Genomic DNA, 15,807 nt, shown 5'->3' with positions numbered 1-15,807 from the left:
TCTCTATCATCACCGCTGCCTGAAGTGCAAGCAGAGGGACACAAAAACAATACTGGGAATGGCACGCAATGATGAGAGCTTAGGGCAAGAGCAGAGAGCACAAGCATTTTTATGCATAGCTATGCCCTGCTACGTGAGTTAAGAACTGTGCTGTTGACTGTGTCCACACACCTCACTGTTGCTGTCAATATTTTCGATAACCGCCCAGCCGCGCTCAGAAAGATGCTTCTGTCACAGGGGAAGCCCTTACACAGGCACCCTGCCTCCCACCCGCTGTCTCTGCTTCTCAGACCCCGGGTGCCCGCCGGGCACTCCCACGCCCTCCCTCCGGCAGCCAGGCCAGCGCCGCAGGCCGCCGCAGCCCAGCCGCCGTCACTGCTGCGGGGGCGGCTGCCGCCCACACTTCTCTCTCCTTCCTTTCCTTCCCTTTCCCTCCGCTCCGCCCCGCCCCGTCCCGCCGTTCGTGCGCGACACCCGGCTGCCCGCCCCCTCACCAGCCCCGGCGCCCGCGGCCTTCCGCGAGCCGCAACCGGCTCCGGGAAGCCTTTAAACGAGCTGAGGAAAAACTCGCACTATGAAGACGGAGCGGGGGGTGGAATACACAGGGTTCTCACGGCCAAGCGCCCCCTCCACACCGGCCAGCCCAAGCCCCCGGCACCACCGCCCCGCCGCTGCCGTTAGTTACCGCGCGCGTTCAAACCCCCGCCCCGCGCACGCCAAGTCTCGCGAGGGCGAGGGGGGGTGGGCGGGGGCAGCCGGCGCGCGCGGGCCGCGCCATGTCGAAGCCTGGTCGGCGCAGGCCGGGCCCCGCCCCTCGCCGCGCGCCCGGCGGCCTCAGCGCTCCGCACTGAGCGTGCGGCGCAGCCCGCCTATCCCGGAAGCGCTTCCCGGCCGCGCGCCGCGCTCCGGGGCTCCCCCTCCCCCTCTTCCCCCCCTCCCCCCCAGTCGCGGGGACCCGGTGCCGCCCGGAGAGGCCCCACCCCCCCGTACCCCGCTCCGCGCGCCCTCACCGCGGCGGGGCACGCGCCTTTCCCCCCGCCGGCTCGCGCCCAAGGAGGAGCGGGGGGGGGGTCCCGCGCGGGGCTGCTCGCGTGCCGCTCCCCTCCAACGGTCGCCGTCCCGGAGGCCCCGGGCAGAGCCGAGGGTCCGGGCGGGCGGGCGGGCATGCAGCCGCCGCCGGAGCCGAGCCCTCAGCGCAGCACGGTGAGGGGAGCAGGCCCCGGGGCCGGGGCGGGGGGCGGGCAGAGGGAGACGCGTTGGGGCTGAATTTTGGGCTGCCCGCTGATGGGGGTGCCCCGTCATGGAGGGAGGCTCGGGACGGAGTGGGGGGGTGACACCCCCGTGGTCGTCCGTCCCCCCCCCCCCGCCAGCGGTCCCCCTCAGTTCCGCCGGGCAGTGGGGTGACCCCTGTCCCCCCGCGGCGGGGGAGCGGGCAGGAGTTGGTGGTTTCCCGTTGGCGGTCCGGGGCGGGGGGAGCAGACTGCCCCGGGGGAGAGGACCCCAGTGTGGGGGGGATCCGCGGGGTGTGCGGGGGCAGGGGTGTGGTGATGGGAGGGTGCTCGTGTTGATCCTGGCTCTTGTTTTGCTGCCGCACTCCCACGCACTGAGCAGAGAAAACTTTGGTCTTTGTTTTTGGAGCCCTTTGAAGAGGGTGGCTGGTTGACTGCCCCGAGGATCCTGTGCGGGTGTCCACTTAGCAGGGGCTGTGGTGTCTGCTGGGCCACAAATGCTGCTCTAGCTGTGTTAATTAAAAAAAAAAAAAAATCACAGGTAAAAGAGCTGCCACTGCCTCTTTGACATGTTGACTGCAGTATGATGATGCTGCTGTTGTGGTTTGGCTCTGGAGATAGAAGGCCCCCAAAGGTAGCAAGGCCTTAGTTAAGCTCATTCCAGAGTTTTGTCTTCAGGTCAGGTTTGAGATCTTATCAGTTATTTATATTGGCTGTTGAGAAGAATAGGTTGAGTTTTCTTTTGGTTTGTTTTTTAATATAGGTGGGTTTGGTGGAAGGTTGCTACTCTTATTTATGGTTTGATACTACTCCAGTGTTAGCGTTTGACTATGCACTTGATTTGTTTTCCTCTCATTCAAAGATGACTTGTACTGTAATATTGGCTATTCTTTCCCTTGCTTTAGCAAGGAGAAAACAAGGAGAGGAAAGGCAGTTGATTAGATTGCTTGAGAGTAACTATACTTTGGAGTTTGGCAGAGAATCCCTGTCACCAAAAAAATGGAATGACCCAGGTATTCCACACTGGGAGGTAATGGAAAAACTTAAAGCAAGTCACTATAAAACTGTCTTTAAAGGTTTTGGTGGTAATTAATTTGAAGATGATAGTAGTAGTCTAGTAATATCTTTATAACTGATGAATACAGTAAAAATTAACTAAATAAAGAAATTAGCCAAAAAGACAGCTATTTGTTATGCTTTTATAATTGCTGTTATAATAACTACATTTCAAGATTTTTCAGCTTGATGTTGTACAGTAGCTTTTGTTTTCCCCTCTTCTGTTCTAAATAAATACTGAGGGTGGATAGGCCAACCCCTCCTGCTGATGTATTGATAAGTGTCTGTTATTTTTAGTGCTGGTGTTCACTGTTACAAAATTGAGTAGTAATTGTTTATAGGCTTATGTTCTGTAACAGGTCCACTTGACCAGTTCCGTTTTCAGAGGGCTTAGTATAAAAGAACTCTTAAAACGTACAGTTAAAGCCTGCATGGTCAAAGGTCAGTGTCTTTTCTGATAGCTTTAATTTTGTTTTCCAGATGTGTGAAAAGAGCAGTACTTTATTTTGCCCCTTTTCAAGTATATTTTCGGTTAACATATTTCATGTAAAAGGAAGAAATATTAAATTCATTTCCTCTCAGTAGTGAGAGAGGAACAGGATTCTTAAAAAAAGTATTTCACAACATTTGTTAAGTTGCCCTTTGTCCTGTCTTGTGAATAGTGTCAGTTGATAGCAGCAATCTGAAGAATGCCATAACAGCCTGTATTAATGTATATACAGACTGTCTCAGTTCATCCATAAAATTACTAATGTATCAAATTTTACACATATTAGTAAAGGATAATAAAATCGGCGTTTAAGTCTGCCTTTAATCTTAAATCTTTCGGTTGGGTTGGATGCTTCTTGTGAAACTATACTTTTATGATGTATTTTTGTCTGGCTTAGTTCATAACCTTTACTATAAGTGATTGCAGATAATTGTAAAGAGGGTATTGTGAGATCCGTATCCATTCTTTCTTGTTGTTTCCCAGATCTCATCGAGGGTCCTTTTTCCTTCCATTAGTTGTCATGTTGAGGAAGACAAGATAAGTTGAATAGGTGTTGTGAAAATGTGTCGTCTTTTCCACCCACATTTGGTGATATGTCTGTGTTGATATCCGTCCACTGAGTTGCAGAGGAGTAATGGTAAACAGGATTCATTAGAAATTGTCCAAGAGAATACATTAGTGTGATTATGAAGGTTTTCTGGTAATAGCTTGTCTCTTTCTGTCTCCTCTCAAAAATTATGTAGTGATTAAATGAAGTTCAGGTTTTGGTTGCACTGGTCTTTAGATTCTTTCTCTTGGCTTTAAACCTGTGGTGATTAATTTTCATATGTATTTTTAAATAGCGTAAGTAGCCTCAAAATATGACCTGCACAAGTATTCTTGGCTAAGATCAGAGTTATATGTTTCTTTTTGTACTGCAGTACATAATAAATATGAAACTTAAGAAGTTTTCTTGAGTTATTTTTCAAAGAACTATATCTTCAAGTGGAACTTCTACAACTGCAATGTTTTAGCAACATCACTAAAAATACAAGCAAAGTCCTTTGATTTACTTTGACACCAAATATATTTTACTGATGATCCAAACATTGAGTAAATGATCAAATCTAGTAAATTTTGGATAATGTTAAGTCTATCATGTATGCTTAGTCATCTAACTCAGCTATGGTATGATACGTTTTGTTCTAGGAGTGTCTGTATGATGCTCTTCTTTCCCCTGTTCTGAGCTGAAGTAGGTGCAGTGCCTGGTGTGTATGTATCTATGTGTGCACACGTAAATATAAGTAAAGGTGTTTGCAGTGAATTTTTCTTACATGGTACGTATAAAAGGCAGGTGACAAACGGAGAGTGAAACTAAGAGAGAATTTATACAAAGCCTCCAACTTTTTCATAAGCACCTTTTAGACTACTTTTGACTACATGTGTTTCAAGTTACGAGGTAGAAATATCTGTGACTTGTGTTTTTGCAACATTTTTTCCTGTCTCTGTTACTGTCTTTACTCAAACAGAAAAATAAAGCTAACCTGGAAATTGGTGGTATTGCCTAGTGCAGAACTGATATTACGGTATTGCTTTCAAATCCCCACCAAACTTTCCTGATATTGTCTCTTTTTTGCAAGTTGGAGCTACCTATAGAATGTAAATTTTCAGTAGATTGTTATTTCTGTATGGACGTGGTAGACTAAAATACTGTCTGATGTGGGATATTAGCTATCTTGTTCTTGTGAAAGACCAAGAATCATTTTGTTGAGATTGACTGTGTGGTGATGTCATGGTGCCAGTTCACATATGTGAAGCATTCTTTCTAAATTGAAAGATGAGATTTTTGAAATACTTGTTTAGGCTCGTATGCAAATGTTGAAGGTGTTGGTTGAAAATGTTTCTAGAGGAGGTTCTTGTATTCTGCCAAACCTTAAAGCGTCAATCAAAGTTGTCCTTTGAAAGGCTTTCAAATTGTGAATATGTTAGTAATACCATGGAAATTTGTATCTCCAGCTTCAGAGAAATGATGTAAGTCTGACCTGATAGTGTAGATGGTTCCGTGGTACTGAGTATTCATTCTGAGTATCTCTTATTATTTATGAGGTGAGTAGTTGGCCAGCCATTTCTGTGCTGTGTCAGCCAGTGCTTAAAAGGTGGCACTGTGGTATTAGTATCCAGCAGGCTCATGTGCACAACAACCAGAAAAAACATCACTGAAGCCTTTTTATTGACATGAGAAGTAGAAATATGTCTGGTAAAATTCAGTATGTAATAAGAAGGCAAGACAAAGTTACAATGTTGGTAATAAACCATACAGATCAAGATGGACAGTGAGTTCTTAATGTCTGGGTTTTTTCTTCTTGTTCTTATCTTTTTGTAGATTAATTATACTAGATAGATCACACTCTGTGTGTGTCTCAGTTTAATGTCAGAATGGAACTAACATTTCAATATTCTTACACCCCATTGATTACTATGTTGAATGTTTCTCCTTCAAGTAATGATTCATAATAGCCAGCATAGCATTGTACTATAAAAGTGAAAAATGTCATCTCTGTTAAGGTTTTATACAGCTTTGTGTTCTTAAGAAGCATTGGTTCTTGACTTCCAAGTGGGCTTTATTTTATTCAGGGCCTGAATTTAAAGTAGTGGTACTTTAAAAGCATCTTCAATGTATTATCAGATTTTGTCCTAACATAGCGCTATTGTAAGGAAAATTACTTTTCCTTTTGCTCTTTTCAGAAGGTTGTATAAAGCAGGATGGCTTCATAGGCAAACAGTAAAGCTACAGAAAAAAGGTCGTTCTGCTATAGTAATGTTCAGTAACCTTACTGTTACAGCTTAAGTATACATGTTTTTCTACCTGCCTGTGGGCTTGCTGGTGGATAACTAAGAATGTTTTCTTAAAAATACCTTTCAGCAGACTATGTTCAACCAGTCATGTTCCACACTCAATATGCTTTAATGAAATACTTGCTTTCAAATGAAATTGTTTATCCACTGAAGTGTATATTAATTTGAAAAGTGAATCAATTTCTGTGAAGTCATGATTGATCTAGGGATACTTTTAGAAAAGAATTCTAATACTATCAGTATTTGTCTTGGATGTTGTGGTAGAAGAAAACTGGATACTTTTCTAAAATGTATTTGGTGTTGACTGTTTCTTGTTATCAGGTTTGGTAACAAGATCCACGGCAGTGCTAGTATTTTATTCTTCTTGTAGTTTTAAGCTTTAATTTTTCCCTTCCTTGGTTATGTTCAAAGGTAATTTGTCCTGAAGTTTCATATGTTTGTACAATTTGTACTGGTTTACAATGTTACAACTCACTCAAAATAGCCAGCAAAAGGCTTGTTTTGTTCTATGTATGTTACAGCATTTGTCACATTGGTATAAATCCTCAAGTATAATTCTTTTTATTCCGTGGGGAGTTTGTATACTTTGGCTTAACTCAAGCTGTGGTCATTTATTCCTAGCACTTGAAAGAGTTATGGATTTGTTTTCTGCGTTGTTTTTTTGGCATTGGGCATAGGATCAATTCAGAGCAAGTAGAGGGGGTTGTTGTTTTTCGTTTGTGTTTTTGTGTATGCGTTGTGTTTTCGTTTTTTTTTTTTCCACCCGAGTGTTGTGCAAGTTCTGAAAGGAAAGTAAAATTTGGCTTTCATGTTGATGTTCTTGAAGATCAGCTTGCAGAAGTAGTAAGCCAGGCACTAGGTCTTTTGTGGAGCATTGCTGTTGAAATGTATCTGCCTTTCTTTGACGAAATTCTTAAGATTATCTTGATGAAATAATAATTCTCACTGCGATGCTGCTAATGTCAAATCAAATATGAAATGTCCAGATAAGACAAAGTGTTCATTTGGTACAGTTTTACTCTATTCCTTCCTATTTGCTCAAAAAATGTTCATAGGATAAATTTCTACTAGCAAGCATTTCTACATTAAATATCATCTTTCTTCCCACTGCTGACTTGAAGGTGTTAAAAACTGTTTATTATTTTCTGGGTAATTCTACTGAAATGCCACTATATGTCCTTTCCTGGTACAAATCAAGTTTTTGCTGCTAGATGGTCTGGTAGTGTACAGATATGACTTCAGTAATCTTGGAATTGATGAGTAAGTGGTGCAACCGAACACAGAACACTTATATGAAATTGTATTTAAAAAGAGAGATTTTTGTCAGTGCTTTTGCAAAACCCACGCTAATGTGCAACTCATCAGTAAGTTTCAAATGGACAGCATGGGGTAACAGTTATTTTAGTTTGGGTCTCTGCTTTGTTTCCTGTTGTTAGGACAGCATTGTGAAAATGTGGTTATAGAAGTTTGCTTGCTGTTCCTTCGTTATGAGCAGCAGTTTTATGCAGGTATTTCAAAATAGATCTCACTCTTGGTCTGCAAATGCTTCATGTGTTGTGAGTTTATGAGCTTTTTGAATAGCTGTTCAGAATGATGTATGCAGTTTTGTACTTTCTCTTGCATCTATACTGAAGACAACAGCCTTTGATGTGTATGAGTTTCAGTAGCAGGTAGTGACAGTGAGATAAGTATGTGTTCACATCCAGCTTCCTTCTGTGTTGGTTTGAGCTTATTAGCATTTTTTGTAACAAACATATTCTTTTATTTTTGGTTGCTTGGAATATCTAGTTTAAAGGAAGAGGGGACAGAAGGCAAAAGCAGTTTCTACCATATCTGTTGCAGTGGAATTAAGTTTATAAATGGCAGAATGTAGACCCTCTTAAATGAAATCTGCCTCTCTGCTTTTGAGGCCCTTTCTCTAGATACAGTAAATGCTTTTGCTTTAAATGAAGTTCCAAGTCAAGTAAATGTTCTACCTGCCAATCCTTTTCCAGATTTGAGAGTTGAGGTAAATGAGGCCGAAGGCAGCCTTAGGCCTAAGAGAGACGTAAGTAAAATCGTACTTTTTGGTCTGTCTTTAGAAATGGTCTCCTACTGTATTAAAGAGGGAAAAAAAAAAAAAAAAGAAAGAAAAAGGGTCAAAAAGTCAACAAAGCTTTGAAATTGAGTTCCTTCATCTGGGAAGAAGGGGTCTGTGAGAGATGAATTAGTGGCTTCTGTAAAGGACAACTTTTTAAAGTTTTCCAAAGACAAGAACGAACCTTGCTCTCAGCGACTTTGTACAGCAAGTCTTGCTGGTTTTACTACCGTTAACTGGATGACGTCTTCCTATAGTAATGCAGACATTGAGGGATCTTTGCTGATCTTTCCTGTTGTTATTCAGCGAGGTAATAGTACCAACAACACAGACATTGCTGGTACTGTAACAAACAGTAGTTCTATATCCGGAGGAACACCCAGTCACTTGAAAGCTGCTTTTCCCTAACTGAGACCACCTTCTGTAAAAGTTGTAACAAAAATGCATGACAAGTCTCCTAAAAGCATATGTTACCCATATGTGATCAGGGCACGAAGGCAGCAGCTTGTCTTTTTTGGTTTCTTATCTGTACAGTTCAGTTCTGGGCTTTTGAGTGGTCAAAACACAGCATTAGTGGTCAGGTGTCTTCTGTCTGATGAAGGATTCCTTTCTTAGAAACTGCAGAAAAGAGGAAGAAAGAGCTCCTACTTCTCTGGCCTTTTAAGGAATCCATTATCTTCTCCAAGAGGAAATTCTACTCACCCTTCTGGTGGTTGAGGGAGGTGTCACAAACTTCTTATCGTCAGTCTTGGACTCACTGAAGCATTCCCTGTGGAGATTGCTGTTCACGGACTTGTTATCTTTAAGAACTGGATGAAGGGGAAGTGGTGTTAGGGAGCTACCATAGCAGGAAAAGATCTAACAAAGTTTGACTCTATTATTTTGTGAATTCAGTTAAAAAAAACCCACAAACCCAAACAACAAAAAAATGAGTCCTTTTCTGTTTTGCTTGTTTGTTTTGTTTTTTCTTTTTTTTTTCTGCTCCTCCCACCAATTCCTGTTAAAATCTACATCATAGATCATTGCTTAGTCCATCTTTCTGCAAAGAAGAATTCAAGAATTCTCTTAATGTCTCTTGTTTGTTGAAAGCCCTGAAAGTCGAGGGTTTCATAAGTACTTAGAGTGCTAGAAGAAAAGAAAAAAAAATAAAAAGGTTTAAGTATTTCTCTTTGATTTATAGGCTTTGATTCAGGAGGGAAAAATAGTTATGATATTAACATTTTAGTATCTCTTGTTCTTATTTTTTTTTATGTGATAGAACACAGATTCTAGAAAGTACAGATGTGTCTTACATTAAAAGTAGTGCTCTCGTGACAGTGACAAATTTCTCCTTTGGGGCTACTCAGAATAAATTTACTTGAACATAATTGTTGGTCTACTGTGTCCACTCATCCATTCACAGAATATTTGAGCCTAAGCTTTGTCAGTAGTAGTTTATAGTAAAGGCTACTATATTGCGTTAGCTCCTGAATGCTACTTTTTGAACTTAGTGTGTTTATATGTACATTTTTTTTCCATTGTTGGTTTTGTTGCCATCAGTAAAAATGGTTATGATGACTGCTACATGCTTATATAAGCTGCACTCATTTTTAAAGGAAACCATTTATAGTACAGGCTATTTAGTCTTTTCAGAAAATAAAAACTCGACATGCTTAGAGGGAATGAATTTAAACTTGCTTAGACATTTCTTTTGTCAGCTTTCACCAAGTCTTTTTTTTCTGTGGTTGTTTTTGTTGTTGTTTTGCTTTTATTTTCCCAGCAAGTATAGGACAAGTCATTTCTGGGTATAGTAGAATTCGTGAATTATGTAAACATGTTTATTAAACTATAAGAAATGTCAAGCAATGAGAAAAATTTGGTGCGTTGGATTATTTTTTCATGAGTAGTGGTGATCCCGTGCAATGTGGTGTGAGCATCTTAGTTGCTTGTTTACCTGATAGTTTGTACAGCATGATGGAATGCTACTGGAAGACTACCCACTAGACAAGTATTCTACCAAAAAAATTCTGGATTTTTTTTACAATATTCAGGAAATATTGTGGTGGTTATTTCAGGAATGCGTTCTTTAAAAGCAGTAAAATAGATGTATTGCAATTGTATTAAACAGTGTTTAACTAGGATTCCTTTACCAGTTAATTACATTTCTAGTTATGAAAAAAAATGCTTAAACATTTAATTAGTTTACTAAGGTGTAAATCTCAAGATTGATTTATAATAGGCTATTATGCATGTATTTAAGTACATTTAATTTGTGTTAATTTTATGAAGTAAGTTACAGGTAGTCAAAGATGAGTAACTTCTGAATATATTAATGTAATTGTAAAACTTTCTGCTGAATAACTGTTCAGGAGGGATCTGTCAGAGTTGCAAACTGCTTTTTAGGTGTTTGATTTAATTCTTTCATGGCACTAAATTAAACTCATCACTTCTGTGCATCTCATATGAAAATACTAACATTTTTCAAGCATAATATAGGTATTTTGCATAGTTTGTCCTGCTGTTTGGGTTATTTTCTATGTTCTGTGATTCTTCTTACTTGCTAATTCCTGAAATTCATTCACAACTAATACGGACTGCTAGCTTTGTTTTTTTTCTGTGACCAAGGCTAGGAACTTTTCCTGATTCTTCCAAATAAAAAAGAAAATAAAGACTCAGAAAGGCAGGTATTCAGGGAAGTTGGGAACAATCAACCCCTTTCCAAGGTTTAGTTTCCTGGCTTGCTTGAATATAGATCATTTGGATTTCACAATGGTACTGATTGTTCTATCATTTAACCTTGAAAATAAGACTTCTGGAAATGTTATCTGTTATTCTTCCGTGTCTGAAACGCTAAATATGACTAACCAGATATATTGGTTTCAACTAGGAGTATTGGTTGCATAGCTGGATGGAACTCTGAGGTGTCTGTGTGTCCCAGAAGGAAATCTGCTAAATGGAATCACAGATTTATGACTTGGACTGCTTTCATAATGGAGTAGTCTAATTTCTAATAATCTTTTCTGTCTTACCTAAAGGGACAGTCTGCTTTTGAGATCTTCCTGGCGAGATCTCATCATGACTGTTTTGGTCTGACATTTCTCTCACCCCTGGCTGCCTGCTTCCATCTCAGTGTTTTGTATATCTGATTATGGCACAAGGTTTCATGGGCTTTTGAGGTGAATCAGGGAACTGATCCAGACTGAGCTAGTATTTAGGTTTTTAAAATGGAAGTTCAGCTTTAATAATGTTTAGTTCACCATTTAGTCTCTACACATTTGCGCTAGTGCATGGGGAGGAACAAGCATTCAAAGGAAAGGAGAATAAATCATTTTTTCAGAATTAATGTATTTTTGCTGGTTTAAGGTGATTATGAAACAGTCAGACCAGACTTCCTATGTGATAGTTTGCTCTTGTGGAAACACCCAGAGTTTGTGCTACAGCTAAGCATTTTATGCCGATAAATACTTCCCTGGACAAAGAGGTTTTTTTTCCTTCAAAACTTATTTCCTGTAGTTAAAGGGGTTTTGTGCATAATGTTCACTTGTTTCAATTTTTAATGTTTTTCAGAGTTCAACAATGATAGCCAAACCCCCTGTCTTTTTCTGGGATTGCTTATGTTTGTTTGGTGTTATCAGTTGTGACACCATACGCTGGAGAAAAAAATTATGGATTTGGATGTTCAATATGTCTTTTTCCTTATAGCTGCATATTTATGTCTCTCTGCATAGAAGTCCTATGCTCCCTGATAAAAAAGTTTATAAGAAGCTTGAAATTTGAGTGTACTTATATTTGTAATTTTTGATGTGGTTTTTTTGGTTGGTTGGTTGGTTTTTTCCCCCTTCTGTTAATGATTTTGCACTTCTGGTGTTTAAGAATTTCTTTACTCTTCCCTAAAGAGACATATTTGTTAACACTAGTCATTTTAAAACTGACTTAAAATGTAAAATACATTTGAAAGTTCAATTGTATTTATATAAAAGAAGTTGTATGAACAATTCTGTACATTGGAAACATGTAATTTTGAATTCTAATAATGAGATTTCCTTTAATCCTCCGGCTTTTATTTGAAAGTAATCATTTGAATTTTATAAGTTGCTTTTCGTAATAAATTATTAAAAATTCTTACCCTGCATACAAGTTAAGCATGCTTGTTATGATTCTTTCATGGTGGTGTTCAATTATTGACAAGTTTGGTGTACATAGTAAATACTTTGACATAAATATGTAGATAGTCAACAGTACGGTGTTTGAACTTGTAGCTTAAATGTATGCCTCTTTATGTGCAGTTTCTGTTCTTTCTGGAATCAGTTGAATTGAGTGTGTATAACTACATAAAGAATGTCTTCACTCTTACAGCTACTTGGAAATTTGTTTATTATAAAGGCAGTATCTTGTTAGAAGAGTATTTTGTCTGTGTCCAGTTAATTTACTTTTCAAATATGTACAAAGTTGCTCTTCTGATCGAAGTGAGTGGTTGGGTGTGGAAACCTGACAAATTATCAAAGTAATAGGGATCCTATATTTGGGCAAGTATGTACAGAGAGTTAAATGTACATTTTATTTTACAAGTGTTCAAATTTGTGTGAAATTTATTTTTAATTAACTTGAAAATTAGACAAAACATGTAATAAGATAGTTGAATTAAGAGTAACTCCATAGGTTAAACTGTTCACGGAATAACAGAGAATTAGTGGTCCCCGCCTATCAAAGGTCTTGTGTATACCCTGAATGGAGCAGAGTAATCCTTGGCAGAAAAGTTTGCCCAAATATTATACTTTTATGTAAATCTGGTAACTGGGGAATCTTTTGATTGTAGTTCTCACGTAAATATTGTTTAAAAAAAGATTCCACACTTCTTTTAGCCAAGAAAAATCCCAGACTTTAAGCAGTACTGAATTTGGTTTACTATAATGAAAAACTGGTGATGTGAAATAGTTGGTAAGGTAAGAATCAATGACTCCTGTATTATAAAGGGGTTTTTTAAAAAAATAAATTATATATATATATTTTTAAATCTGATGCTGAATCAAAGGAGCAGACATCGTACAGACATATCTAAATACTTAATTTGCGTATTTCTTCAGCAAGGGGAAGGAACGAGAGAATCTGCATATGATCTGTAGTCTAAATTAACAGGTCTGTTACAGTATTGCTCAGTTTATCTGGCCATTCAGGTATTGAAACTCAAGTTTTAAATACACAGGCCTATTTAGCAAAATTATGCTTTAAATCAACCTATTCATAGGATTTTAGAAGGATGTTTAATCTAATTTTCAGATAGGTCTGAATTCTGTTTCAAAATAAAGTAATAGCATTTAATTGTCCAGAAGTGTAGCATTGCTTTCCAATCCTGTAGGGCAAAAGTGACACAGAGAACAAAATAGATATCCTTCTGAATAAGGCTTGTGTTTAAGCAGCACTATAAATGTCAGAAATTTTCAGCTCCTTCTCTCTTCTAAAAGCAGAGAAAACCCAAAGCATGCATTTGAGTCCAGGTCATACAAATGCTCAGAGCTGTGATTTGTTTGTCTTGAATGCTTTTGAGAATTCTAAAGAAGTCACCAGGCTGTTTGGTTAAGCAGAGGGTGTGACTAATCATACTATGATTTCAGAATCAAGGCATCAGATTATGATGTTATTTTAATCTGTTTTTGCTTTCAACTGCTTTTTTGGTTCTGAAATGTACAAATCTGTCACTTTGCGCTACTTGTGTCTAGGGCAGACGCTATCTGTCAGTTACTGGCCTCAGGGGAATACTCTGGTGGCAGTGTGTTTGGCTGGTGGGGAGGATGACTGCAAATTATTTTAAACCTTAGATTTTTCTGCTGTCTAACCTCCTGTTGTATACAAGATGGTATTTGGTTTGCAGGAAGATATATGACCTTGACTTTTTTCCTCTGTGTTCTTGGCAGATTATGCTTTTCTAATACTCCAGGGAGTTAAACCAAAAGACCTGTGTTTCAGACTGAAATTTTTAATGTCTAAGTGAAGAGCTGGGCATGGTCCGTATTGTTAATTTCTACAAAACATATAGACACTGCCTCCTCTTAACAGTAAAGAAACCGAGAGATTGGTTAAAGAATGAATACCACATCTCCTTTGCTGCAGCATCTAAGGAAATAAACCACTGTACCATATCAGGTGAAAGAAGACTTTCAAGTTCTTGTAGCTTGCATCTACAACCACTCAAACTTTTAGATAGATATCTATTGCACTCTTCCATTCTTGTGAAGGTGAGTAGCAGCAAGCACAGCACAAATACTAGGGCAATTTTAATCTAGTGTGAAGAATGTTTCAAGCAGTTCTTTTGCTGCTGCTTTACAAAGTTATCCACAAGACCCTATATATCCCATGAGAATGGAGAGATCTCTTAAAACAGGACAGTGCTTTTGGAGGCTGTATCTACCTTGAGCTGTTGGACAACTTGTTTTAGAAAAGTGGAATAATTCAAACCTCTTTAAGAGCAGAATGAGTTAGTAAGTATTTTAGGTTGAGGCTGTCTTTGAGCCCTTTTTTTTTTAATTCTTCTAAAGCAGGATTATGAGGGTAGCTTCGTAAAAGGGAAATGAAATCAGAGCAGTTTACGCTACCAGCCTTGATGGAGTACAGAAGGGCAGATCAGTGTGGAAATGATCTGGCTTTAGGGAGATGCTGTTTGCTTTAAGTGTTTAACTTACATTTGGAAGAATATGTCATACAGAATAAAAATAAGGTTTTTTTAAAATCTTAAATTGTGAATACACACTTTTAGGTTAAATGCTTTGAAAAGCCACATACTACTTATTCCTGAAAGTTTCATAAAGTATGCTTCATTCATTTTGTCTTGTATTCAGATTTGTACTTTTTTTTTTTTTTGACATAGCTGTACCTGATGAAGGTGAAATTTGCTCGTAACTTTACCATCAAACAGCCATGCAGTGTCAACTGCAGAAAGACTGGCTAGTACTGAAGGACCTTTTTCCCTTTAATTTTTATACTGTAAGCCTGATCTTATAAAGTCACAGAGTTGTTTAACATGTTCCTGCTATAGCTTGTGATCACAGACTCTGTGAAAGAGGGCTCTAGCTCCATCATCACAAAATTGGTCTTTTTATACTCAGTTGTATGTAAAAAGTCATGCATGCTCCCTCTAGAAATTGTGTGAATCTCATTACTTGGATCTGCAATTTTCTGGCCTGGCACCAGACCAACAAAAATAAATGTTATGACTGGTGACCTGAGTACTGACAACCTGCCTTTGCAGACAATGTCAGCAAGTAGCCAAGGTGTCAGGACTGCAAACACTGTTTTCTTTAACAGACTAAAGTCATGACTGAAAGCCTCTGAGGGAGAGGTGAAGCATGCTCTTTAGAATCAGTTTGTGCTGTTACATAACTATGAGTGACTCTAATTCAGAAAGCTTCTAATCTAATGTTAAATTGTTAGAAAAATCAGTTTCCAATCCTGTCATCTGCCCAGAAGCACAAAAGTTATTTGGCAATGTGAAGCGGAAACTAATATTGTTTGTGGAAGAGTTCAGTGTTGGTGGATACCCTTTTACTGCTGCTATCTGTGGTTTCTCAGCCTGCCCTCTCTGGTGTTAAAACACCTGATTTGTTGCCAGACTCTCTGTAAGGAAGAAGACACTCCAAAGCTTTTATCAAGTAAAGCTATTGGCTACTGTTCAAGTCCTTTGAAGCTGTACAAGAACTTTGGCAAGAATGCATCAGTGCATTTTAGGATGAACAATTGTATTTGTATTCTGGCCTTTCCATTATCTGTTTTGGCTTGTCTGATTTCTGGCCTAAGATTATGGAACAAGTGGGTCTGAAATATCTAGACTTCCTCATGGAGATTTGGCATTGAAGCAATTCTACAGACAGGGCAGCTACAGCTTTATATGAGTGTCGATTGTTTAAACATTACCTTACGCTGCAAGGTTTCTCTCTGCAACACTTATAACATAGACCTTGTTTATAGAAAAAAAAAAACTCAGAGCTTTCCTTCCACCAGACCTTTTTTTGTATCCTACTAGTATTCTTTATGGAGAAGGCTGAAGCCAGTGCAGAATGAAAACATTTTAAAATGTCTGCATTGGTATAATATCTAAGGCTCATCACCCCAGAAAGTCAGTCTGGTGCTAAACTGAGACAAAATATTTC

General features: G+C 39.3%; 1 protein-coding gene across 2 annotated transcripts in view; it reads left to right on the top strand.

The window, feature by feature from the left end:
* Positions 1-865: 865 nt before the first annotated feature.
* TAB3 (TGF-beta activated kinase 1 (MAP3K7) binding protein 3) overlaps positions 866-15,807 on the top strand; it is a 50,000-nt gene continuing 35,058 nt past the window's right edge. For both annotated transcript variants that reach the window (XM_065654171.1, XM_065654163.1), the window contains exon 1: positions 866-1,203. The gene's annotated coding sequence lies outside the window, so the exon portion shown is untranslated. The remainder of the gene's footprint in view (positions 1,204-15,807) is intronic.

Source organism: Caloenas nicobarica, chromosome 1, assembly GCF_036013445.1.
Source record: "Caloenas nicobarica isolate bCalNic1 chromosome 1, bCalNic1.hap1, whole genome shotgun sequence".
In the NCBI taxonomy this organism is placed as follows: domain Eukaryota; kingdom Metazoa; phylum Chordata; class Aves; order Columbiformes; family Columbidae; genus Caloenas; species Caloenas nicobarica.
This window is presented reverse-complemented; position numbering and strand designations above follow the sequence as displayed.